Below are 26,381 nucleotides of genomic sequence, written 5' to 3' on the forward strand. Positions count from 1 at the left end.
TCATACCTGAGTGAGTGAGTGAGTGAGTGAGTGAGTGAGTGAGTGAGTGAGTGAGTGAGTGAGTGAGTGAGTGAGTGAGTGAGTGAGTGAGTGAGTGAGTGAGTGAGTGAGTGAGTGAGTGAGTGAGTGAGTGAGTGAGTGAGTGAGTGAGTGAGTGAGTGAGTGAGTGAGTGAGTGAGTGAGTGAGTGAGTGAGTGAGTGAGTGAGTGAGTGAGTGAGTGAGTGAGTGAGTGAGTGAGTGAGTGAGTGAGTGAGTGAGTGAGTGAGTGAGTGAGTGAGTGAGTGAGTGAGTGAGTGAGTGAGTGAGTGAGTGAGTGAGTGAGTGAGTGAGTGAGTGAGTGAGTGAGTGAGTGAGTGAGTGAGTGAGTGAGTGAGTGAGTGAGTGAGTGAGTGAGTGAGTGAGTGAGTGAGTGAGTGAGTGAGTGAGTGAGTTAGTTAGTTAGTTAGTTAGTTAGTTAGTTAGTTAGTTAGTTAGTTAGTTAGTTAGTTAGTTAGTTAGTTAGTTAGTTAGTTAGTTAGTTAGTTAGTTAGTTAGTTAGTTAGTTAGTTAGTTAGTTAGTTAGTTAGTTAGTTAGTTAGTTAGTTAGTTAGTTAGTTAGTTAGTTAGTTAGTTAGTTAGTTAGTTAGTTAGTTAGTTAGTTAGTTAGTTAGTTAGTTAGTTAGTTAGTTAGTTAGTTAGTTAGTTAGTTAGTTAGTTAGTTAGTTAGTTAGTTAGTTAGTTAGTTAGTTAGTTAGTTAGTTAGTTAGTTAGTTAGTTAGTTAGTTAGTTAGTTAGCTAGTTAGTTAGTTAGTTAGTTAGTTAGCTAGCTAGCTAGCTAGCTAGCTAGCTAGCTCTAACCTTTCGCAGAGTTCCGCAACTGCCGAGCTTATGTAGGCTGCTATCTAGCTAGCTAGCTAGCTAGCTAGCTAGCTAGCTAGCTAGCTAGCTAGCTCTAACCTTTCGCAGAGTTCCGCAACTGCCGAGCTTATGTAGGCTGCTATCTAACCTGTAGCGTTATCTGGAGGCCGTGATGTTCTATAAAATATCCCGCCGCATTCTCTCTCTCTCTCTCTCTCTCTCTCTCTCTCTCTCTCTCTCTCTCTCTCTCTCTCTCTCTCTCTCTCTCTCTCTCTCTCTCTCTCTCTCTCTCTCGCGCGCGCGCGCGCACGAAATTGTAGAAGTATAAGCAACGGCGTCTCCTATTGAAATCGCCCTTTCAGTTTTGTGCTGAGTTGCGATTACGCTCTTAGTCCGCGGCCCCAAATAAGCTCGAGGCCCCCAGTTCGCGCTGCACTATAAATAAACCCCACATCGCAAACATTTTACTGCGGTGGACAGCGAATAGATTCAGGTATGCAGGCACTGAGGTAACAGAGTACCCTCTCCATTCGCATATGATAACGTTACCGATAACCACCTTCTCTGCCTTTCGCAGAAAGTTTCGCTCGATAAAAAACCCTCTCAGAATTGCCCCGCATAACGTGAGTTTTTGGTGAGCAACCTAGCAGTTGCGCCCACGGCCACTGCTTCGTGTTAATTGGGATGTAGCTGTATCCATAGCCATCCAAATCCATTTCTATTATTATCTATATCCACCCATCTGTATCCATATCCAATCATCTGTATCCATATCCATTCCTCACTGAAGCAATGAACATGAGGCACTGCGGGAAATGGTGTTAATATGCACAATTCATCACGGCAAGCTGACGCTTCAGAGGCGACGCTTGTTACGGTTGGAGAGGGCGGGCTATTCCGCCGAGCGTCCTCAGCCCCCTTCCCTTGTAGCGAAGTCCACGCGGGGAGCGCGTCGGTCCCAAGTCCGGGGCGTTCAACCGAGGCCAGCGCACGGAACGCCTCCCGTTTCTTCATACGTGTGCCCGCTCCACTTCGGTGCAGCGTTGCCGAACCGAGAGGCAGCTGATAGTCGCGTGAACGATTTTGTCTCTTTCTGCACTCAACTAAGCACCGCCTTTCATTCTTGAGTTCTTCATTTTTTTTTAGTACGAGTTTATTACATATTCGCACCAAGTGAAGACGTAGTTCGTGCACAACTGGCCTTGTAGCTGCATCGTAATACGGCTGTCGCATTGCTGAAGTATCACTAAAATCGCGCTGAAATGTATTCGTGCTGATGCACGCCACTCCCGCACACCACTCCCCCTACCACACTTACGACCCTCCCCGGTGGACTCGCCCCGCCATGCTGCGCCGCGCATCCGCTGCATGTCGATCTGTAGACAAGACAAAGATGCGGAGAATCTATTGGCATTCATGGTTGCTGACCGATACAAACGACTGCACGCGTTTCTCCACATTAGAAAGAGCTAGTCGAACTCGAAGCGGTAGCTGCTTGACTGAAAGATGTAGCGATGCAGTCCAAGACCTCACGGGTTCGCTTCCCAGTCACGGCATCTCCAGACAAACCTTAAGAATGTGTGCGAGTACAGGCTGCTTCAACTGATTAATCCAGGGCCTATCGGTGTAACCCGTACGTATGCTTGTATTAGGTAGGCTGAGAGCGTGACCGCTGCAGTAGTGCGTACAACACAACTATGTATAAGAACATATCAACAATAACAAAACCGGGGCCAGGAACCAACGAGTGGCAACGACTCTGTCGAGGATGTACAGGGGAGGAGAGGAGCATGGAAGCGTTCCTACTGCGAGCAGAGCCAGAAGGTACTTGAGTACTGCAAACAAGGGTGTTGCTCAAACACCAGATAGGAAAAAGGAGCATGGTGAGAGCGCATCGTGTTGTTGCTATTGGCTGGAAGCCTCGTGCTGCGGCGATTCTGCTTCAGCTACAAGGCTCGGAACCTGTAAACGGCCGTCTCACGTGCTCTCGTGGTGACCCCACCACTCTCGAAGATGTGGAGGTCTTCCCCCTCGCGGCCTTCTCTCGAGAGGAAGCCGTTGCGTGCGCGCGAAAGGCGATAAAAGCCGTCTTGATAACGACGCTAGCACTATCGTGCTACACGAGAGCAGCGCGCAAAGTTGGACATTGTATACACCCCGCCCTGCAGGGGGCGTACACACCAGAGATGGGAAGACGCACAAAGTCTACCTCCCCGCCAACATCCACCCATGGCAGTGATTGGCTACCTAACACCGCTTTGAGGTCACGCAAAGCGCGCCTATCATCTTTTCCCGGTGTGTCCATTGCAAAGAGTTTTTTCGATATAGTGAGACCGCTACTCTTGCTAGAACACCACACAGGCCTTCTAGCTCAAACGGCGTTTGCATAGATAAAGATTAGCTGGCGTCCAGTTGATAAGCGTTCATGGGCTGCCTCAACACCGTATAGATAAGAAGGATCTGCGCGCTGTTGTCATCCGCAAGCTCACCGCTGTTCGTAATTCTGAGGATCACAAAAACTTTACAGGGCGATAAATGACAAGTCTGCCGCTTATCGCAAAAAAAGAACAATACACGAGTGATACTAAGCTCGCAAAACACGTGCTGAGAGCAGGATCGAGGATGTGACGCGACGTCTGCGTAGTGAGCCTCTAATAGTAACGGTCTCGTACTGCCCGTAGACTGCTCGGAACGTGATCAGGCGCTCTTCCGTTGGTTATGCAATACTACGGCATTCTCTGTCCGAATGGAGCCCGTGATTGCGAATCGAAGGGGCCGTTTGCCATTTACAGGGTGGTAGCATCTCCCTTTTTGACGGCCAACTTCTCGCCACTCTTGGTTATGCTTTTCGAATCTCGGCTAGTAGCCCTCCCGAAGCGACTAGCTGCTTGGAACTCCTTTCTTTTAAGCACTCGGCATGGAGTGCCGAGCCAAAGGCACCTTTGTTGGCTTGGAGCCCCTTTCTTTTAAGCACTCGGCATGGAGTGGCGAGCCAAAGGCACCTTTGTCGGCTGGTCACAAATTTTGCCACATCCGCTGTTAACAGAGGGCATGGACGGGGCACCTGCGCACGCGCACACAAGTTTCGGCCATTCTGCGCATGCGCAGTCGTATCGCTGGGACCCCACCTGCACAGGTTATCCACTGTGCTGTAACTCATATATATATATATACACCAGAGACACGTTCGTGCCGACGTGCGTGCGATATGGAATAGTTGGCGCCTGCGAAGGGTGCTTCACGGCAAGTATACTTATAATGAGAGAAAGCCAACTTATGATGGCGGACGATGGATCTGGACGGACGCCAGTGATCAAGTTCTGCAAAAGCATTTTAGCACAAAAATTCGTCAGGTTTCGCTAAAAAAAATATTAAAACACCGCGAGGGAATATATCCTCCTATCAAAATGGTTGAATGCAAACCGAAGGCTTGTTCCATGAGACCATTTTAACCCAAAATTACTCTAGGGACCGAAAACCAATCGCATTGGGACTAAGGTTGTGGGTCAGGACTCTTTGTAGGCGTATATGGTCTGAGCCAGGCCACTGACAGCTGTCGTTTACAAATGCCGTAGAATCAGACAGCGAGTTTGCAGTGCAGTCACTGTCGCCGATCGCAGGGCGCATGAGCGCCACGCAGTTGGACCTACTCAACAGCGTGGCTTAAGGATTAGCGAAAGACCGCTGCCGCGTTGACTTGGGGAGATAAGTGTTCGGTCCAGCTGCAAGCACCTTCAACCTGTTGAACGAGTTAGTTGTGCGGGATGGCTAAAATACCACAGCTCTCTTTACATGCATGGATAATTTGGCAGTGCATCGAAACCACTTTGAGCATAGCTGGAACAGCGCAGGAGTTGCGAAGTTTTTTTTTTTTTTTTTTCATCATCGAAATAATCTTCTCGACAACCTGTATAACCAACGTTTCACCTTTATTTTTGTATAAGCAAAAAGCCAAGATCGCGCTCCCCAGTGGGTGTTGGACTAATGCAGCTGCCTATTTATTAACCTCAACTAATTAACTAGGGCCATTATTATAAAACACTTCGTGTATTAGGATTTCTTTCCACCGGCCTGCACCGCATATAAAATGCAAAACACGGCGAGACTGACAGCAACGCAAACATACTTCCTGCGGCAGTCGTCGTATAAGGGGTTGCCGACCCCGTACTCAAGTGTCTCTCAGGCCCCCTCAGGCTAACTCCTGGAGAACTGACGGCAAACCTTGCGCAGCACAAAGAGAGGGAGAGAGGGTGGGAGAGGGTGAGGGGAGGGGTGCTGTCGGTCGCGACTACTGTGTAAACTTCAGGGCCACTTAGTCTCCCGTCGGCGGCATGCACAAAAGAGGCCGATGCAATTGCATAGCCGTGCGACAGGTTCGCAGTTCTGCTAAAGAATGCCAAGCCTTTCATAAGAAGCGACCCTTCGATCCGCAATAAAGTACAACACTTGAAATGAAAACAGCTAGCACGCAGCAATAAATCCTTTTTTTTTGTGCTTAGATTTTGGTTAATGGTGATTCCATTGATTTTAAAGATTTCAAAGGCTTAATACGTGAAGAATATATCGGCGAATTTCTCACAGCTCTCCTGTTATTTTTTTTATTTTCGTTTATTTTTTCAAACGGAATTCAACCCCCTCCTCGTCCTCGGTGCTCCAAAAAGGTGTTTTAGTGGTAATCCGTAATAAATTACTTTAGTAGCCTGTACGAGGCTTAATATTTCAGCTGGGTATAGCGTATTTAATTGTCGTGGATTGAAAACCAATTCCTGAAGCGGGTTGTCTGCTTGCTTTTTTTTTTCTTTTTACAAGTGAAATCCGGACAACTTACTCAGCCGTTTCATTCAGCTGTGCGCGAAATGCTAGAGCACGTCGTAAAAACGACAACCTGTGGGTCTGATAGGTGTGACTAGAGCTAGACAGAAAGCCATGTTTCACAAAGTTTGAAATACACGGCGGAAGTTTAGTTTATTCTTCATGGTCGGTTGCTTCTAGTAAGCTGCACCTGAAGGAAGCAGTAAAGACTGTCCTATTTTACGGGAACAATAAAATGCGCTGAATTTATGACGCGTTGCATTCGCATAAGTAACACGCGGGAGCAAGAAAACTAATCCGAGGCCTTTTGTCCGTTCAAGCTGCAATTATTTTGAATGCACCTTCTATCACCCACTTAAATCTTGGAATACTTCCTGTAGACTCATAAAAATCCTTTGGGGGCACACAATAAACGTCAAAATCTGACATCCTTATTCACTAACCAGCGCACACGAGTGAGAAGTCGAAGCACACTGTTTTTGTCGCACATAAATTGCCGAGATGGGGACACGCAAGAATGGTTGATTGAAACGTGCTGCAGAGAGTAAACAAGCATAGAAGATAAACAAAATTATAAGATGAACAAGCACAAACAAGCCGCAAATTATCCGGGAAACATCACCTTCACTACGTAGTATACATATATTGAGCGCCATCTCTTAAACTCAGTTTGTGATCGTACGCACCAATTGTCGCTCCCTAGCTCAGTTCGAAGAATTTGTAACCTTCTCGCGAACGGCAACACCGCCGAATAATTTTTGCCTAAGTATACTGCCTTGCAGCCAGTAACGGTTTTACGAGGCCCCCCTTAATGAATAACACTTACAACGATTTGGTATACGTTCTCATCAACTTAACGCTTCAGTACTTGTCTTTTCTTATTGTTTTATTTCGAGAGTTTGCCCTGTGGTATAACGATTTAAGAGTTCACAGGTACAAGAACAAGTTGACTTTGTGTGACTTTGTGTGTACAGTCCAGGAGTCGTCGATGAAATGGTCGAGTATTTATTTTTTTAACAAGTCTATCGTGTTTAAGAGGGCGAAAAAAATATGTATAACCTGTCCCTTACTGTCCGTTGCGCCGCCTTCTAACACTCAGTGGCTTCTGGTAGCGCTAGGACCAAGTTTGTACAATCGTACAATTCGCTATCCGGCGTGAAATTAAAGGAATCGGACTGGTTGCTGTGTAGCGGCAACAAAATATGCCATGCAGAGATCAGCAAAACTAGAGCAAATGAATTCAATGGATCGGCGAAGCACAATCGGTTCTGACTCCATTAGAGTTTTGTCACGAAAGCAAAGCAGAGCGTTCCTATAATCAGAACAGATTAATCCGAGATGCGCAGCGATAAATGGAGGACCGGCCGTGATGAATGGAGTCCTCTGCATGTGCACCATTACTCATGCTATCATCGCACTGCGATAAGCGCGGATGCAGTTAAGAAATCGCGAGCAATTTCGCGTTAACGGCCCCGTCGAGTAAACGCGTCAGGAAAATGTATGAATTTTTTTTTACAGGCGGGAATAAGTACTTGAGTGACGAACCTTTTGTTGCGTTGTTACGCAGCGCAATTGATTTGTCCAAGGTCGGTATTCCGGGGGGAAAAAATGAGTGACCTCGAAGTAGCATTCCTGCTGTGTTATGTCGTGCGTTTTTTTGTTACATAATATACTAGCGAATTGCCAGTGAGATATTTCTATATCAAATTTTAGTTCATCTATTTCTGCTGCATGGATTATGTCTCTCCCTAGGACTGAAAATAGCTGCTATTCTGCTCTGTCAAAATGTATTCTTTGCCACCAAAATTTTTAAGGGCAGAGCTGTTTAAGCTTTCAGTTCCGCCATCGAGCGTTACCAGAAAAAAAAAAAATACATGAGAAAAAAATACCGATCGCGCGTGTGCGTGTGCCTCGCGAGGAGCGCCCGGCATCGGCCAGCTCGACCTTCGAGAACACTCTGCCCAGCGTTCGTCGCGCGACCTCTCGCGTGCTCTTCTCCTCACCAGTTCACGTGCTTTCGCGCCAGAAGTGGGGAGCACAGGCGCCGAGTTCCCGCTACAGACGCCGAGTTCGCGAAGCCGGTTGCCGCAGGTTATAGCGCGTCCACTTTGGGACCGCGCTGGCACGCGCTAGAACCCGCGTTTTCTCCACTTTTGTAGATGGTTTTGTCCACTTTGGGACAAAACCATCTGGGCCTGCCAGTCATGGAGAACTTTCAGCGGCAAGTTCGGAAATTGATGCGAGGTGCAACAGCCGGGTCTCCGACGAAAAGAGAGGGGCTGCCAGCTCTGCTGTTTCTCCAGCCTTGCAACACTATACTCGGTTACAACTTTAGAACGGCAACGGAAGTTGCCGCTGTGCCTCATCACCGCAGCCGGATGTTACTCTGCGCGGCGCAAGTAGCGCGTTACTGGGAATATTTTGAACATGGCAGGAGCCGTTTCCGTAATTTTATGTACTTAATATGCTTATAAAGTACTGCAGCGATGGCAGACAACAACACGAGGAAAAGCAGACGATATCACGCATTCATAGCATCTCCGTTCAAAACGCGCGCGCCCATTGACACCCGGGTTCGTCGCTTAAGCAAAGTGATACCGTATATGAGCTAGTGCCGTTCTTAACTTGTTCCCGAGTATAGTGAAAGCTGCCCCTATTTTTTTTCCCTCTCCTTGGAGTCTTCCCCCTGCCTCTAGTCCCGTGTTTCGGTAGCCACTTTGTTACAATGGTGGTATACCGGTTGTCAGTTTTCCAGTTGTCCGCATTGCATGTCAAGCACACCTCACTTCTCCTAGTTTGAGCTAAGATGTGTTCCACGCTTTCTTTGAAGGTATTAAGTAAGTCTGAAGTTTAAGCCTCTAAGCCGACACCTGGTAGTAAGGATTGCTTCTGTACCATTCCTTTTAGTGACAGAGGTATCTACTGTCCATTACTTCATGGTGATTGCCAACTTCACACCATCCTAAGTATTTCAACGCTTGATTTGCTTGCACGGTTTGGATCATCACTGACAATTCATCTAGCATAGTTATATTCACCCGTCTCTCCCGGTATTTCATTCATACCCCCGTGCGTAGGCTGGAGGTGACGCTTTCTGGGCGTTAGATTATTTATTTATTTATTTATTTATTTATTTATTTATTTATTTATTTATTTATTTATTTATTTATTTATTTATTTATTTACAAGATACTGCTGGCCTCTAATACAAGGTCCTTGTCAGGAGACGGCAGTACAGACAGAAAAAAAAAGCATTTGACGATGGGGTTAGATACTGCTTAAAACGCATTTTATGCTACTCACGCTTTCTTTAGCGCCCTCGCACCCTTGCGCACAGTCATTATTGCCGCAAACTTCTGTTGGCCACGGTACGTCCGTTCTAACGCAGCCGCTTACGGCCGGCGCGTTCGCCATACATGATCGAAATCGCAGGCAAATGCGTTTTGTTTATGCATGCGAGCGATGCGGGAAAAACTGCAGCGTGTTCGTGCACATTGTATACCACCGCGCGCGCGGACGCGTATAGGCAGGCGCCTGTTTCCGAGAGCGCGTCCCGAGCCGAAGATTGCCGTGCAAGAAAGTTTACGACTGTAAAGTTCAATCAGCCGCTGTAGCACGTCGCCACTGGCAGCAGTGTGCCTTGTTTACGTCAGCAGGCACGCACCTCAACGAGGCCGTGCATCGCGGTTTCGAAAACACGAGCGAGTCTGTCGGTAAGACACGATCGAATAAGAGCGTAAACATATAGACGGTTTGAAGCGACCCCTTCTAATCTTGTATACGTTCCGCTTATCTTGTCCGCTGAAAGATTGCTCTGTTATCACGTCTTCAAGGTACGGCGAAGAGTATGAACTAGCAAACAGCGGGGTGCATCTCATACAGCGCGAACTAGAAGTGCGGAGCGCATATCATAGCGAAACCCAATTTACGGATTTAAGCGGGAAATAGCGGGTAAATAAACACCGCTGAGGTGGGAAAAAGGCAGCGTCGGCCCGACAATAGACTGAAGAAACAATAGTAAGCCTTCGATAAAGTGCCCCACATTTCGTTTGAAAGGTTTATCTGTACCGAAAACGGTATACGCTTCCGCAAAATAAGACATATCCTATCATCACCATTATCATTCTTCACCCTTGCAGGCCTCCGCCCGGCTCGCGCCCGGCCCGCTTAGAAATATTCTGATTCCCCCTCACCCTGAACGTGCGTGTGTATTCGAACAAAATATTAGCATAGTCTGGGTGCGACCACGCGAAGGACGGTATACATTAGTTGGCCAACGGGAAAGTAGACTGTATACACTTAAGAAGTGATAACCGTCAAATACAGGAACTGGATGGCGTTAGATAAATACAGGCAGCGTTTCTCGCTAACTCCAAACTCTTCCGGTGCGTGCTTTTGCTGCCGCACTATTTACACTGGAGATTTGTGTTTCCACTGGCGAATAGAAGACAGCGTGTAAAGATGGCATCCACCTCAGCAAAGCGGATATGTATATTTGCCGCAGCACGCGCACCGCACCCGCAAGCCGTCTTAATGGCACTTCCGCCTCCTGCTCAGGCGATAACTTGCACGGAAAGAACCGCCTAGTTCTTTTTTTAATTTAGATACACATTGTCATATCAGCCGTGGAAGGCGGGGAGTATCACCAGCGGATTGATCAGTGCACGTGAAAGATTAGCGCGCAATCATTCAAGCTCCGCGGAATCTAATGTAAACGAATTTATAAACGACAGATGCATTCAGCACACGCGGTCATTCCACAAACCTAACCGTTATCCTGCCGCGCAGAAACCGCTGTCCAGGGGCGCCTTCGGGCCTTCGTTTTGCATTTAGTCCGAAGAAAATGTACTGCAAAGATACCGTCGGCGCTGCTGAATTAAAAGCAGCGAGACCTGTCTTGATTCTGGCTGTGCGCCGAGCGCTGTATTTTCTTTTTTCTTTCTTTTTCCCTTTTCAATTATTTGCAACTCTGTCCTCCACAAGATGTATGGAGAGCGGAGTGATCTTGGACGCCGGGTCATGTATGCGAGATGGGGGCCATTAAGCGCGCCTAACTACGCCGACGTGGTCGTTATTCACATAGCGTGGAGTACTGGACGATTAATGTAACAGCTTGGCTTCCTTATTTTCTCTCTATAAATAACTAGCGGCCTCAAGTTTGTTTCATTCCCCATTCCCCACCGGTTCTCAGTAACAGGCATATATCACGCGCTAGCAAGATTATATCCGTGCATACCTGCGCACACTATAAAGCGCGAATTAATCAGACTGCTGCAAGTCTTGAACCGGTCATCTGGAGCTCGCAGACGCTGATCTCACGCAAGAGTGAATACGATTAGTCGAGATTTCTGGCTCGTTACCGTTTGGTTAAAACGAAACGATCCGTAATAATCAGGGGACCTTGGTTATGGCGTAGGGGATAACTATGCTTTTTAGTCTCGTGGGAACCCAGGCGCGTAACGCTGGTCTCTCTCGCCACGCGACACCGCGAAGCACGGCCGATCACTCGTCTTTCGCGGGCATAATTATGCGCCGCGTTTATCTCGAATGCGTGTACCTGGCACGTCGGGCAGAGATGCACTTCCGCGAATGAAAGAAGATCATGTGCATGCTTCCGCCCGTGGTTGCATACAGAAGTATAGTGAAAATATCATGAACCTGTGTTTAGGTGGATGGTCATAGGGTTTTCTAGCACACGACGTAGGGGTTGCACAGAAATATAGGTGATAGGTATGGGCAGGTTCTATTTCTTTGAGCGTTGTCGGTGGTCATCTATAAGAAGGGCACATACATACAGGCGCAAGCCTTTATGTTGGCTCTGCTAATCTTTGAAATAGCTGTTGGTAACTAATCTTCTTAAGATGAAACCACCCTCTCTTATAATACGCGCCACTCTCCAGCAAGGTCTCTAGGTGTCGAAGAAACTATGGAAAACAAATGCTTAAATGTTGTATCCCCACTGTGCTAAAGGACTTGTATGATTGTAACACTGACCTAACCAACCTTTCTTTCAAAAATATGTGCCCAAGCTTTGTTGCGATGGAAATGAAACCATTTTGTTGTATTTTTTAAGTGCAGAGCACTTTAGTCGCTCGTCTTGTCGTCGTAGCTCGCTCGCTGGACCCAAGTAGAGCCACGTGCACGGCGTTCCGTCGCAGCCGCTGTCGTCGCGGCGTAACCCGGAGACTTCAAAAGCCAAGCGGTTTATATAGTCATAAGCGTTTGAAACCCGCGAACCGCTGGCGCTTGTCATACATCTCCCCGTTGTTTAGCGCAAAGAAAACTGTAGATACGTTTGAAGCAAAATATACGTAATTAACCGGCAGCGACCGCGTTCATTTAGTTAGGAACGCTGGTTGGGTTGGTTTTTACTATAGTAAGTGAAAAAAAGTGGCAGTGAAATGCCGGCACGTGCGGGAGGAAAAGCAAGCACAAAAAGAACCGAACTCCCCCTGGCGCAGTTTCAGGCAGGGGGCGCGCGAGCGCTGCGAAGGCGGGAAATTTGACTTTCATTGGCTGGTAGCAGTGAGCGGATGACGGCGCTAGAGCCCATTATTGAGAATCAGTGCTCTGCACTTCTGACAGCTTTCACATTGAGTGGAACGGCATTGTTTTTCTATTGTTTCATTTTCCTATTTGGGGTGTTTATTGTCCACATACCTGCGAACGGGTGTTTACTGTCCACATGTTCAATTCCCTGCGAGCCGAAACTGTCCAAGGATAATCAGGGTCCATCAAGCTGTTCCCAGCTTTTATCTTGATCATCTTGCGCAATGTTTATTACGCAAAATAAACTGAAACCGAAATTGATATCCAAGTGATGAGACGGGTGCAGTCTCTCATGTTTTGATGTTGAAAGTGATGCCTATCGATAACTAACATACTCACTGAGATGCATATCTAAGTGACGGGACGTACACGCTTGAGGCCGAAATCATATATGTAGTAAATGACTTGCGACTTTGGCTGTGACCGCTTGCAATCGCACACCCACTGGGACGTTCGCTTTCCAACGCCTTGCGCTTGGAAGAGACGTGGAGTCGAACGAGTTTTTGTTCGCAAAAAAAAAAAAAAAAAAAGGCCATCTCCAGTAACGTTGAATCTGTGGAGGGGCAAAGCATGCTGTGTATAAATGTATTCTTGGCTCCTTGGCGTTTTTCCCACAGAGATGAAACCGTTGGGAGGTAGAGGTATACCGCTTTGCAGTAAAAGGCTCTTGTCTTTGAAGCACGAAACTCGCTAGCGCGAAACGTAAACGAGTGTCCCGGTGTTTTTTTTTTTTTTTTAGTAAGCCTTACAAAGCGCTCCAGTGGGATGCGTAAACGAGTGTACCGTTTTTTTTTTTTAGTGCACATTACGTTCTAGCGCGAGGCGTAAACGAGTTTCCCGGTGTTTTAGTACCGTGACTACATGAGACGACGATTTCAACGACGACGACAGGAGCCGCCAACAGCCCCACCCCCTGAGGGGCTGTGCCCCTAATATAACAAAACACGGGACCCAAGCCGTATAAGCATCGCTTAAAAGTCACAATCGGTGTCGTTTCGTAAGCTCCGTGTCCCGATTTCCCCTCTCCGCCATCGTGGCCTCGTCGTTTTTCAAGATTAAAGCCTGACCCAAAATGCGCCACCCATCATCGAGACTGTATACATGCACCCGGCAACGATAAGATCCTCGTAAATACGATCGGAGCCAGGTAGGTTTGTCTGTCGCCTACTCCCTCCTCACCCATGCAAGCCGCTCTTCTGAAGGACGCTCGGCTCTCTGATTATTGCGGCTTCAACGTTGGTGCATTAACGGCCGCGAGATGCGTAATTTTTATGCTAACGACCCGAGTTGTCTTTTATCCAAGACCTGACCGCTGCGCAGAGCGTCCTTAGGAGTGGTCCCCCCTGTGGCCGAAGGAAAAACAATTCCCGTATTCTCGGCGCATAATCGAGCGCCGGGCTGCTGTCCTGGCGTCGTTGACGCGTTCTGCCTCTTTTCTAAAGCCGTGGATGCGTTCGGCGCGTTAAACTTCGGCGCTGTATACATATGTGGGGCAAGGTCCATTGACCATGACGCTTGGCCCACAAACGTCAAGCGCGGAGCCACAAAGGAAACGGCCGCGGCGCCACTCGACAACCCTCGTGTAAGCCCCCCACGCTAATGGAAAGGCGCAAATGTGTCTCGCCAATGGCGGTCACCGTAGTTTTGTATGCGTGGCGCGACAGCCTTGTACGTTATGCTTGCGCGCAGACAACACTCGGTTTGTGTCCCGTCGAGTTTGTAGTTCAATGCTGAGACTGCGTCCCCTCCGCCCCCGTTTCGTTTCCAATTCTCGTCACGTATTCGAATACTGCCAAATCTAGCTTTATTTTTCAGATACAGTTTTTCCTCCCTTATTTTGCGTTCTGTGACCTGCTAGGACCGCTGCAAAAGACGCGGAGGGAGTGTCTAAAAGTAAACCACACATCCAAGGGGGAAAGGAGGCCTTCACCGGCACGGACTGGTATTATTTAGCTAAACAGCACATTTTCGGCGGAGGTAGTGATATTTTTACGTCTTGGGTAGGTCGTTTGGCAGCAGCATTCGGTGAGCCCCGCTTTAACCAGTTGTTGAAGCCAGTGATGAATTGGGGAGTATGCACCTCTCTCTCTCTCTCTCTCTCTCTCTCTCTCTCTCTCTCTCTCTCTCTCTCTCTCTCTCTCTCTCTCTCTCTCTCTCTCTCTCTCTCTCTCTCTCTCTCTCTCTCTCTCTCTCTCTCTCTCTCTCTCTCTCTCTCTCTCTCTCTCTCTCTCTCTCTCTCTCTCTCTCTCCATATATATATATATATATATATATATATATATATATATATATATATATATATATATATATATATATATATATATATATATATATATATATGTATATATGCGCGCGCCGCACGCACACCTCGGCCGCTCCCTACGCTCACGCAAAACAGGCCTCCCCCGACGCGGGCAAACGCATTTCGACGACTCGGCCGGTGAGTATAGCGAAGAACTCGAGAGCCAACCTCCCCGCTGACCAATCCCAGCTTTGTTGATCCCGTGCTCCATCAGGGAGATTATTGCACCGATCGACACGCCTGGCAATGCCGCTTTGGGTTCTGCGGGCGTCAGTGATGCATGCGTTCGTGTGCGTGCTGCGCATGCGTCCTTCGCTGCTGAGTGTGAAGCAAGAGGAGTCGCCTGGGCAGCAAAGCCTGTAGCCAAGAATGCGGAAGGCGCTTTCTGCTGTAGTTTTTTTAAATACGAATTCGCGTGGTGTCGTTGTTCGAAAGTCAAAAGTCGAGGTGCGAATGTTTGTACAGCGAAACCGGAATCATTCGGGACCTCCGTCAATGCAGGCAGTCAGGCGCACAGAAAACAAGACTTTTTAATCCGCTTCTTACAACGGCGAGAAGATCCCGTCTGAAGTGACGTTAAGCCCATTCTAGATGGTTCGAATTTCCCCCGCGAATCCGCAGCTGCGTTGCCGCTCGTGCAGCAAAACGATAGGTATTCTCTTTGCTGTGGCAAACTGCCAAATATTTGGAACAGTGGAACTTTTCCGGCGAATTCCGCTTCGCATTTAGAAATTTCTCGCAACAATGAAAATTAGAAAATAGATTGTTTAGCCGCACGAGCGGCGGCGCAGCTGCGAATTCACGCGGGAAATTCGAACCACGTAAAATGGGCTTTATAGGGCCGTTAGAGCGGCGGGTTTGAGTGTCACTGCCTCTTCCGTTTCACACTCTTAGTGACGTGCAGGATAACGTCCCATATATAAACGGTGCCCAATCTACGTTCTCTGATAATTCTGAATAATTGTAAGAATTCAGAATTAAATTCTGCGCCTCTGGCAGACGCATTTTTCGTGCTGAATCCCCGAGGGTAACCGTTCAACTGCTGCAATCCTGCGATACACGTGTGCCTTCTTTTTGTTCTTTTGTGCGCGAGAGAGCTAGGCGCGCCTTGAGCGAGAGAATACTGAGGCAGCAAGAAAGGAGCGCGCGTCTCTGTTGCTAGGCAACGCCTTGGCACTCGCAGAGCGGCTGAATTGCTGTGAGAAGGAAAGGGATACAAAAACTCTGTAGGAAGACCAACGAAAAAATGCTTTCCGTCAGCACTGTCCGAACATCGAACTCCTCGAATGTTTTTGTCGACAGAATCTGAGAACAATGCCGAATTTTTTCTTTAGTGTGAAGAGTACAGCGATGGACCAGAAACCACGGGTAGTGGAAATGTGGTGCGAACGGTATTTGAAATGCGCGGGTGTAACTTCGCAACAAGTTTGCGAGTACAACCTTCTTCGGTGCATTCTGAAGAGGCTGCTTTCACAAATTTCCGTATAAATACTTCAGCAAATCGAGTTTCTTAATGATCCAATGAAAGTGATCCGATGAAAATTGCAATCATTGCAGTCGGTTGACTGTGGGACCCTTGTCTGTGTACTAACCTGAACGCATTTCAACACCGTTGGAAATAATAAAGAATTCAAATTCAAATTAAAAAAAAAAAATTTTCGATGGAAATTGAATCAATAAAAAGATCTTGGAGCAAATTATAAACGGCACTCGATTCTCGCATCTAGCTCGTATAATAATAGGCCAGGACTTATTCGCAGGTCGACCGGAAGCTTTCTGTCTCCAGACGATCGTGCAGCCGAAGGAAGAAATGTCCCTGCCATTCACGATAAGGCGCATCGAAGGGGGCTAAGAAATGGACAAAGTCAGTTGCACTCATTATATGTATGAGCATCTTGCGAAGTGGGTGTCATCACGGAGAAAAAGAAAAATGCGTCGATGGGCTTACACAACCAGAAACATCGCTAAGATCTGGCAACCGCCGCCCATTACGTCCTCATATAATGAGAGCCGCCAAATAACGAGTGCACAATGCTGCAGAACGGCGAACATAACAACACGATGCTGTAAATCAACGCACGGCGACTTCCTCTCAAGCGGACACTTCCCGATGGAACCGATAGAGGCGGCCTCGGAAGGTCGCGGGCCTTTTAAGCGAGCTGTCACGAATGACGCCGGAACCGTAAACAAACCGGAAGAAAAGGAGAACCGCTTCCCTCCCCCTCCTCCTCTCTGGTTCGTCCCCCTCCCCTTCTATTTCGTTCTCGAAATAATCACGGTCGACTGCCCGCGCACCAGCAGAAAAATATCTCGCTGCGTTACACACGAAAGAAGATCGGGCTCTGCTAGGCGTAGGATGACCGGTCATGATACGTCGCGGGGAAGGGCGGGGGGGTTGCAAGGCAAGCAGAGGTGGCTCATTAATTAGTCGCCAGACGGAGCGGCGTAATTTGGAGCGACAAGCAGCGGCCTTTTGGCGAGCCAAACGCGCTGTGTTATGCCCGCCCCCGTCGTTGCCCGAGAGCATGGGAACGAACGCTCCGACAAGACGGCGACGTCGTCGCGTTCTGCGCGCGGACCGCAAACGGGTTCGCGCGGCGGTGTAGGCTCGACTACACACTCGCGACCCCCACATCTGACCACCGAGCGACAGCGTGCAAAGAGAGCACGCATAAACGGGGAAGAGAAATATGTATGTGAGCACAATAAGGGAAGGTCCGCTGGGCGGCGGTGAACTGGGGCGCATTGGCGACGTGGTCCCATGAATTTCGCCAGCCAAATGGCCCTTTGCGCGCAGCATGTTTGGATTAGCTGCGGCTTTATATTAGGCTGCTACGAAAATGGCACTCGCTCTTGGCTCGCTTTTTTCTCACGCACGCGGACCTGACCTAATTTAACCCGAGGTTGCTGTTAGACACGGACTGGTGCGTTGTAAAAGCGCGCGTGTGTGCTCCTGAAACGTAATGCACCAATATGTTTTAAAGCGCCTGTTTGAGCGAGCTACAAATGTGCGTAGAGCCCCACCCTAGGTGTTCCCTTTTCTTTATTTTTGTTTCGATTTGTTTAAAGCAGTGGTGGACTGAGAATAAATCAAATCTTTGCGGTAACTTCAGCGTCCATTCGCGGCCATTCGGAATGTAAGTATCAGTAAAGCCGCAGGCGTGTGGTGTGTTGCGGCAATATGATGACGGGTCGTGGGAGGGTCAACATTAAAAAATATATACTAATTTATCAACAGTGGTAGTGGGGCGGAATGATGACCGTCTCAGACGTTGAATTCTGCACTGAGGAGACCTCCTTCCGATGGGAGCTTTTGGGCTGCCACTCATACCATCACTCAGACGGTTAATTCAAACAAGCACACACACGCACACAGCCCTCCGAACACTGCAGCAACCCGGGCGCTGTCTTCAGCGGTGCGTAGCGGACGCAAACGAGCGCACGTCTAAAAATTCCCCCGCATTTCCCCGAGGGGGAGAATGTGAAAGTGCGAATGCACGGTTGTCGGCCCGCTTGCGGCGCTTGCGCTCGGCCCCCGCAGCCCACCGCCTCGCCGCCTTCTCTTCCATCTCTTCCATCGGGTTTGTAGTATCACGTGTACACCACGCAGTTATCAAGCCGCTATAACGCCGCTGAGTCGCCAACGCACGCCGCTGACGACGTAGTTTGAATGCGTTAAAGATATAAGGCGCGTCAACACTGATATCACCGTCGCGTCCGTGGCTTGATCGGTAGAGCGTCGTGCTGCGGCCGCAAAGTCCGCGGATCGAAACCTGGCGCCGGATGCTGTTTCTTTATAGAGGAGCACTGCGGACGCCGACGCCGCCGCCGGCGGTGGATGGTTTGGGGTCGCTTATAAAGTGTATTCACACTTAAAACGAAACGAACCTCGCAGTTCAGCCCGGTTTGAGGCCATTTCTATTCAAATTACAGCTTTAGGCATTTTCTTGCGCTCAGATCGCGTGAGAAATTACGCTTTAACCCGATCCAACCGAGAACGAGCGGTGATAGTTGGGGGGCGCAACAATCCCCAAACACTCCGTTCTTTTTCAGCTCCGAGGAGGTTGAATAACAAAAAGAAGCAAGAGTAGAACATAAGTACGGCCAGGCCGCGCTCACTAATGAGGACCCAGAGCCGTCGCAACGCTTGTCCGGTTGACCATGAGCGAGACAAAACGTGTCGGCCGCGCACGCACTGCCCCCCCCCCCCTCCCCCCAGTGGCGCAACGAGCAGAATACGTGGGCCTGATGACTGCGGGGCCCTCGCAACCTCAGCCGGGTAGAGCACCACAAAGGCAGTTCCGGGAAGGTCGCCGAAAAGAGCCCAAATTCTGGGCGCAGCGGCGAGGAACGCAGAGATGCGAATAAAAGCTGCTCGGGGTAGCGTGCACAATAAGCAGAGCTTGCCGACCTCTGGAAGGGTCGAGCGGGGGCGAACAGGACGGCGGCCGCCTGCGCTCGTTGCGCGCAGGATTCACGGTCGGCGCCAGCCGGATGCATTGTCTAATTTAGGCGCCAAATGAATTTTGCGCCCAGCCCAGCGGAGCCGCGGCGGAGTCGCGACGTCTGGAATTCAATTTGGCCGTCTCCAGTGCCCCTTTTCCCAAGGGCTGGCTGCGAGGAGCTTGTTGCACCTGTAAGCCAGACCGCCGGGATGCTTTCCATTCGCAGCGCGTTGTTTATGGTTTGCATGCCTCGCTGATTATTTTTGTTCCGTTCGTCGCGCGCGCAAACGCCGCCCGGCTCGGTGGGTTGGAGTGCGTTGCCGCCCGCTGTGAAATGCCCTGGGTTGCAAACACTCAGCGCGGGAGGCCGTCTCCCTCAGAGGCCTGTCTCTTCTTCACGTGCGAGTAGAATGTTAATTGTTCGGGCTCAGCGCGAGCTTGTCAAAGGGCTAAAATTTTAACGGGCTCTTCGTCGCGTGTTCTTTTATTTTATTTTCTGTTTTTTCATGCGATAGCTTTTACAGACCGCTGGCCCGGTTTTGTGGTGTCCGATGACCGTCCGTAATGCGATAGGAGCTGTGAAAGGAGGGGACAAGGGGAGAGGGGGAGTCGCCATGTCTTCCTCCCGCTCTACCTCACTTGTATAGAGTACCTTTTTCCCACAGTCAGCTGTAAAAGCTATTGCACTGGTTACTTTGGGATTTACGAGAAGAGCTGGCGGACGTTTTTTTTTTATTATTATTGCCCCAACGCATGCTACATGCGGATGTGGTAAATTTGTAAGCCTCCACAGTGGGTATGGACTTCTTTTTAGCGTCCCTGGAGCTGTCCAGCTAACAGTGCGGGACTGACTGGCTAATGGTAATGCAGTTTGCCTTCCTGAAAGACGCCTTTCCTTGACGACGGAGAGAAGATACAAGCATAGCAGTAGTCGGTGACGGTAATTAACGTTTCCTTTTGTTAGTTTTTCTGGAGACTGAAACTGGGTGAGGGCTGAAGAGGAAAGCCTTCCCCCCAAGGGTACCAAAGAAAAATCCAATCCGGAGTTAGTTTTTTTTTTTTTTTTCATTTTGATTGGCACAAGTGCCTACAAAGAAGAAACAGTTGAAAGTATACGCGCAAACCATTACCGTATGTTGAGAACAAGTGGAAAAATCACAGCGTACTGCACCACAATATTTCAGCCGTGTCTGGCGTCATCTCACAGTTTAGATGGACGGGTACGGAGAATGTGCTGAGTAAGTCAAAGCGGTCCGCTGGTTCACAAGCGTCGTTGTGAGATAGAGAGGGAACATTCTAATGAACTCGATAGTGGGAGTGAAGCCCTAATCCGGGAGTCCACGTGTTACCCTAGTTACTTCTTGCGGGTCACCAGGAAGGTCTGGTCCTCCAGTCGACAGCTGCTCGACAATCTAGGTGAATAACGGGCGGAAAGGGGTGGTATATCACTGGGCTGTGAGTGCATTCCAGAATCATGTTTTAGGTGCGGAGAACCTTAGGACCACACAATCTCCGTCTGCGTCCGTGCGCATAGCATTTACAATCGCAAAAAATCGCACAGGCACCGGCAGGATTCGAGCCTGTGTCTGGTAGAAAAGACAGAGTTAGTGTCGGTCGTCTCACCCATTGGGCTACGAGCGTGAGTTAGTACCCGAGAGTCAAACGGCTTACTCCCCCGCCTGTAACGGTGCGGAGTACCTTAGGACCTCCCAATGTCCGTACGCGTCCATCCGTGCGCACACCCCCATCAAGCGAAAATGAAGCATATTTCGATTTGAGCCGTGAGTTGCAGTATCATTTAGCGAATAATCAAGGTGCATCTCACGGCTAAAATCGAATGACGGTCGGAGCGCAAATCGGATGTCACTCGGGGCGCAACTTGGATGTCATTTCGAGTCCCCGGACTCCGCGCACTCGACACCATCCACGGAGTGGAGATGCTGCCATTTTTAGAGAGCACCTGTGGACAGACAGAATGTGCATTGCGCAATGCGCTGTGCGAAAAAAAAATGAATGCAGCCCGGCTGGGTGTGCGAATGTGCTTGTTCGTTGTTTTCGAAATGGGATTTTCTGATTTTATTGCTGATGGTGGAGTGAGGGCACGGGAACCACCAATCCTCCGTGGATTTAAAAATCAGCACTTTTTATTTTTGATGACTTTGCACGAGCCTAGAAACAGAATTACACAGTCGAAGCGTCGGGCCCCGCGATGGTTATCAAAAAGGCAATTAAGGCAACGGATCTGTTTCAAGTATTGAAAACTTCGGGTGTACCATTCCAGGGGTGGTCGGACAGCTGTCACGGTCCTTAGGTGCTTCAACATGTTGCAACAGTTTTGTACTCTTTTAAATGTCTTTAAAGATGATTTGAATAAGGTTGATAGAGAGGAATATACGTTTCTTGAGGTCAAAACTGACAATAATTATTGCGCTTGTTCTCCGTAAAAGAGCTCTGCCGCTTTGCAACTTATCTGGCTTAGACTTTTGGGTGCAGCTGGACGCAGAAGCAGACTCGCGCTCCTGGAAATTGACTGGCACTTATTAATCGCTGTATTGCTACTCCGGTCGTTCTGGTTTTTTCTCTGTTTCCGATACGGCGACATGTAATTAGGATGCATTCCCATAACTATGCTGCCTACTCGTTCCCCCACGAGTGGTTACGCGCTGAATTTCACTGACGTTACGAACACATCGATGCGAGGCAGAGATGAAAAAATCCAAGCCTAGTTTTTTAATCAGACAGATATGTGTGCTACTTCGTTTATAGAACGAATCGACGTCAAGCACACCTGAGACAGCGTCCTCGCGTCAAAATTACAGGGACAGCCAGGAGGCCATGATTGGCAACGTCGAGGATAGTAAGGCGGTGCCATCTTTTTTTTTAATTTTAGGTATTTACTTCGGGGTACGAAGTGTACTTGGGCAGGGCATGCAATGCGGAGGGCCGACAGCAGGTTTACCATCCAGGTAAAGGAATGGGTACCGGATGCCGGGGCCAGAAGTACGGGAAGGCACTGACTAGCTAGATGTATAAATAGTAAAATTAAGGGGAAAGATTATATTCGGACATCGCAGCGGAGGTAAGACTGGTTGCAGGTTATTTGCAGTGCGCAAAAATGCGGCCATGATGGTGACGATGACGAGGATGATGATGATATGATTATGGTGATGAGGAAGATGAGAAGGAAGCCTGGAGCGGCCATTAAAGGAGGAGGAGGGGGAGGAGGATGTAGCCTTTATTGTGGCAGGAAGACTCTACTTCAAGTGGGGGAAATGGGAGTAGAAGGTGGGGGGTTTGTAACTTAGGACATATTAAATGCGGACAGTTCGACCAAAAACAGGTGGGCTCCTTCAGAAGGCTGGAGAGGCAACGTGGGGTGAGGAGAGCAGGCTCACGACTTTAAACTGCTCGCGCTAGACCGCGTTTTAGAGAAAAATGGGCAATTAAAGCCAGCATGGAGGGTTCCAGTGTACGAGGGTCGATGTAAAGAGAGGTTGTATTTGGAGGAGGCTTGACGGTTCTGTAGCGCGAAAACTTCGGACAGTGCCAAATTAGGTGCTGGAGATTGGCGGGCGGGGGCAAGGCGCAGAAGGGACATTAAAGAAGAAGGCTTTGCACTAGTTACGAGGGTGAAAAAATCTCGGTACTCTTGTGAGTATGCCCTCATTCTACGGAGCGTATAATCATGTGGAGGAGAATATCGTGGAAGCATTATCGCAGCCAGAGGCGCTGATCCCTCAAAAAAAAAAAAAAACATACCCTATCACACCCACACTCGCAGAGCTCTTATTTTTCTTGCCGTCCCTGGCAGCAAAACGCCGAGATCCACCATGAGCGCTCGATGATGAGAATGGTGATGTCCCTTAGTGAAAGGCACACACACATCCAGGGGATCGAAGAATAATCAATGATTTGCGACTGCTAGAACAGCCGGTGCGTCGTCGTTATCGGACTGATCATACTCATCGCTATTATCATTGACAGCAACATTACCACCGTAACCGCTATCACCGTAATCACAGACAGAACTGAAATATGATCATCTGGAGCAGAAACAAGGCAAACGGCTTTATTCCCCGCAGATGCAGATGAGACGCAAAGCCGCAAGTGGCCTCGATCTCGCATGTCACTGAGCAGAGACCACGCAGTCGGCGCACGCTCAGCTACGACAAGGGGAACCCTTTGAAAGCGAGAAAGGGAAGAAGGACGAGAGTAAGAACAGGAAGACGGCAGCCGGCAACACTGCGGCAGTCAGAGTGCAGCAGCGGCAGCACTGCTGGTCGCTCGCCTGTGGGGCGCCTCGATGCCAGTGGAAGGGGGCGGACATCGAGGCACCCTGCTCGTGTGGCGGGCGGTGTCAGTGTCGGCGGTTGTGCCGGCAGCTGCAGGCAGGCGTCGAAACCCGTGGCCGCGTGGGCGAACAGGACGGGTAGGGAAGGGCTTCTGCAGTGACGGGCTGCGTTTTGACCCCGCCGCCCAGCGCAGGGCAACTGCGTGGTCCGTACGCGGATGTACGGGCTCCCCCTTCTCGGGCAGCGAAGCACAATATGACCTCTTATCGTTCTATTTTTCTTTTATGCTCCGTAAATTTGCGGAAAAAGAACGAGAATGGCGCCCACTGCATATGAACACCGTCCCCCGTTGAGCATGCGAGAAACACTTTGCGGAGCTGGAGAGCAAAAGAAGGTGTGCGCCAGACGGCTCCAGCACATAACACGAGCAAAGAACGAAACAAGCAGACGTCCAACTCAGGAACAGATGGACAACATGACCTACAGCGTCGGTGCTCTGAGGGCTTGGTGCAGGCTGCAGTTGTCTACCAGAATGTATGCGCAGAAACGAGGTTTAAATTGTCTTCCCATTTGTCAGCATGGACGTACAAACGTGCCTGCGTGTGCGCGCTCTTCACAGAAAAGAACGTGCCGAAGAATGGACGTAACGTAACCTCACGTAAATCTAGGCGCTACGGGAGCTAACTTGGCGTTGTGCGCGAGACATCCTAAAAGGTTTCCCAGTGAAGAAAGGCTACGCCAGCAGCCCGCCAGTCGCCTGCCGGTTCCTCCAAGGCCAGCGCTGCAAGCCTCCTAGGGGCGGCTGGTGCCGTTCGAAGCGAAGGTGGAAAGGGGGTCTCGACACAGGCTTTGCCCACAGAGCCCAGATGGCCGGCCGTTCTCGGTCTTTCGGAACGCGCCCTGCAAGAAGGCAGCGAGGGGGGCCAATGCACTCCCGCCATCAGCCGTCCGTCAGATGCACAGGCGTGCCCCGGGTGCCGTGTTTTCTTTCTCGGAGCGGGTGTCCAGCTCTTCCCTGTGCCTGGACCATTCAACGCCCCCTTGTTTGACCCCAGCGGTTCTGTTCATCGCGCTGTTCTCTCACCCCGGAGGTCGCGGAGCAAGTCATTCGTGAACACGCCGGCGTGTGTTAATCCGGTGCAATTTGAACGCGTTCAAATAATCAACCGCCGACTCCGGCTTGCGTAGCCAACGTACGACAGCGTTATACACGTGCCACACGTACACGAAAAATAACACTAAGTGCTTAATGCCTTAAGTTTTAATGCCATTATTTCGCTGTACACGCAGTAATCTAATTCCATTCGCTCTACTGTCATTTTTTTCTTTTTTTGGGGAGTTCCGCACAACTAATTCGCCTTCACGAACGTTTTAAATCAAGCTACTCTCGAACGCGATCGGCACGAAATGGAACCAACGAAACTCTCAGCACCAGAGTATTGACGCGGAAACGAAGCTGAACTTCGAAATAAGACTATTTTATGCGCCCTCTTGGTGGCAAAGTTCTGGAGAAGACGAAGGTCACTAAAACAGCGGCAAAAGGCAGAACGTCGCGTCACTTGTCGTTTTGAATATTTCGGATTTGGCTACCGCTGGCAGGCGACGACCGCTTCTGAAGTCACTTTTAGAAACGGATCACACCCTTTGTTTAGAAAACCCCCGTTTTCTTTCACAAAAACGCTTATAACCCTTCTAAAAAGTTTTTCTTCGTTTTAAAGACTTCAAAAATATGAGTGAATTTCTCTTTTTGGTCATTGTCACCATCATGCCTAACACATTTAATGCCTTTGCGTCTTGGCGTGTAGCACGGACCGTCCAAATAATGTCATTTGGTTTCTTAAGGCCTTCAGCATTTAATGTCATTTTTCGTGCACGTGTGGCACGGGTATTAACTTTACGGAATAAAGGAAAAATGACTTGACAATTACAGTTTCTTACGCCACCAACTATACTTAAAAAAAAAAACCAGTTCAATTTAGCAATAAAAATGTTTAGCAGTCGCAGATGAACGCGTTGCATGTTAGTGCGTTGCCAGAATGCAAGTCCAGCTGTTGATAAATGCATGTCCGGGGCAGCCTGACGTGCGCAGCTATACGGTCCATCGCTTGGTGTTCATTAAGGCGTGCGCCTTATACAACTCGTGAGTCGAGAAAACAGGCGTTGTACACGTTGAATGGCAGGAAATAATCGACTTTCCGCGTGGGCTTTATAGCTAGATAATTATGGGAGATGCTTAGAACTCTCTAAAAATATGAAGCCGATAGCCTAGTTCGACCTTCTTCCACCTGCTGTTGAACTTTCTGTTGAATTTAGCGGCTCGAGTTGCACCTGCGGCAGCGGCCTACCCACCTTCGTCGCTGCTGTTTCCTTTTCTCGGCGCGCGATCCCCGGTTCGCGCGCGTTCCGACAACTTTCGCCTCTTTTTACCTTATAATTTGTGTACCTCACAACGCGCGTGCTTGAAACCTAAAGACATAAGCTTTTCTCCGTTAAAAATTGTGGATGATTCCTGTGTCATAGGAATCAGTAAGACACGAAAGTGAAATGTGCCGCGAAATCGGCAGCTGAGCATGATTTGCGGGTTGGCGGCTACCTTGTGGGTGTGCTTGGCGAGCGACGCCCTCCTGGCGGGTAGCTTCGGCAAAGGTGCACTGGCGTAATTTCCGTGACGGATATGACGTCAGTGAAATCTTGCGGTATCGCGGCATAAAACACTTTCGTGTTGATTGAGCGTAGGGTTTAACGCGCCGACGCAACGCAGGCGATGAGGCGCGCCGTAGTGGAGGGCTCCGGATTAATTTTGACCACCTGGGGATCTTTAACGTGCGCCGAAATCTCGTGCCCATGGGCGTTTTTGCGTTTCGCCTCCATCAGAAAAGCGGCCGCCGCGGCCGGGAACCGAGCCCGCGACCTCGTGCTCAGAAGCGCAACGCCTTAGCCACTGAGCCACCGCGACGGGTCACCACTTTCGTGTTAAAATATAAAACCCGAAAACGAACAACCCTAATTATAACGTACTCTTAGTACTAAAGGTTGCTTCCCCGCGAGAAGACCCTGTGTGCAGGGGTGCACCCTCTACAGGCCGCTTGCTTCGTTGTACTGGCGCCACTTCCGTGACGGATATGACGTGAGTGAAATGTTTG

General features: G+C 49.3%; 1 protein-coding gene across 3 annotated transcripts in view; it reads left to right on the forward strand.

The window, feature by feature from the left end:
• LOC144178644 (semaphorin-5A-like) overlaps window positions 1-26,381 on the forward strand; it is a 179,877-nt gene that overhangs the window by 45,473 nt on the left and 108,023 nt on the right. The window lies entirely within an intron of this gene.

This window comes from Haemaphysalis longicornis, unplaced genomic scaffold (assembly GCF_048455015.1).
Source record: "Haemaphysalis longicornis isolate Haplotype H1 unplaced genomic scaffold, Haemaphysalis longicornis Haplotype H1 scaffold_4, whole genome shotgun sequence".
NCBI lineage: Eukaryota > Metazoa > Arthropoda > Arachnida > Ixodida > Ixodidae > Haemaphysalis > Haemaphysalis longicornis.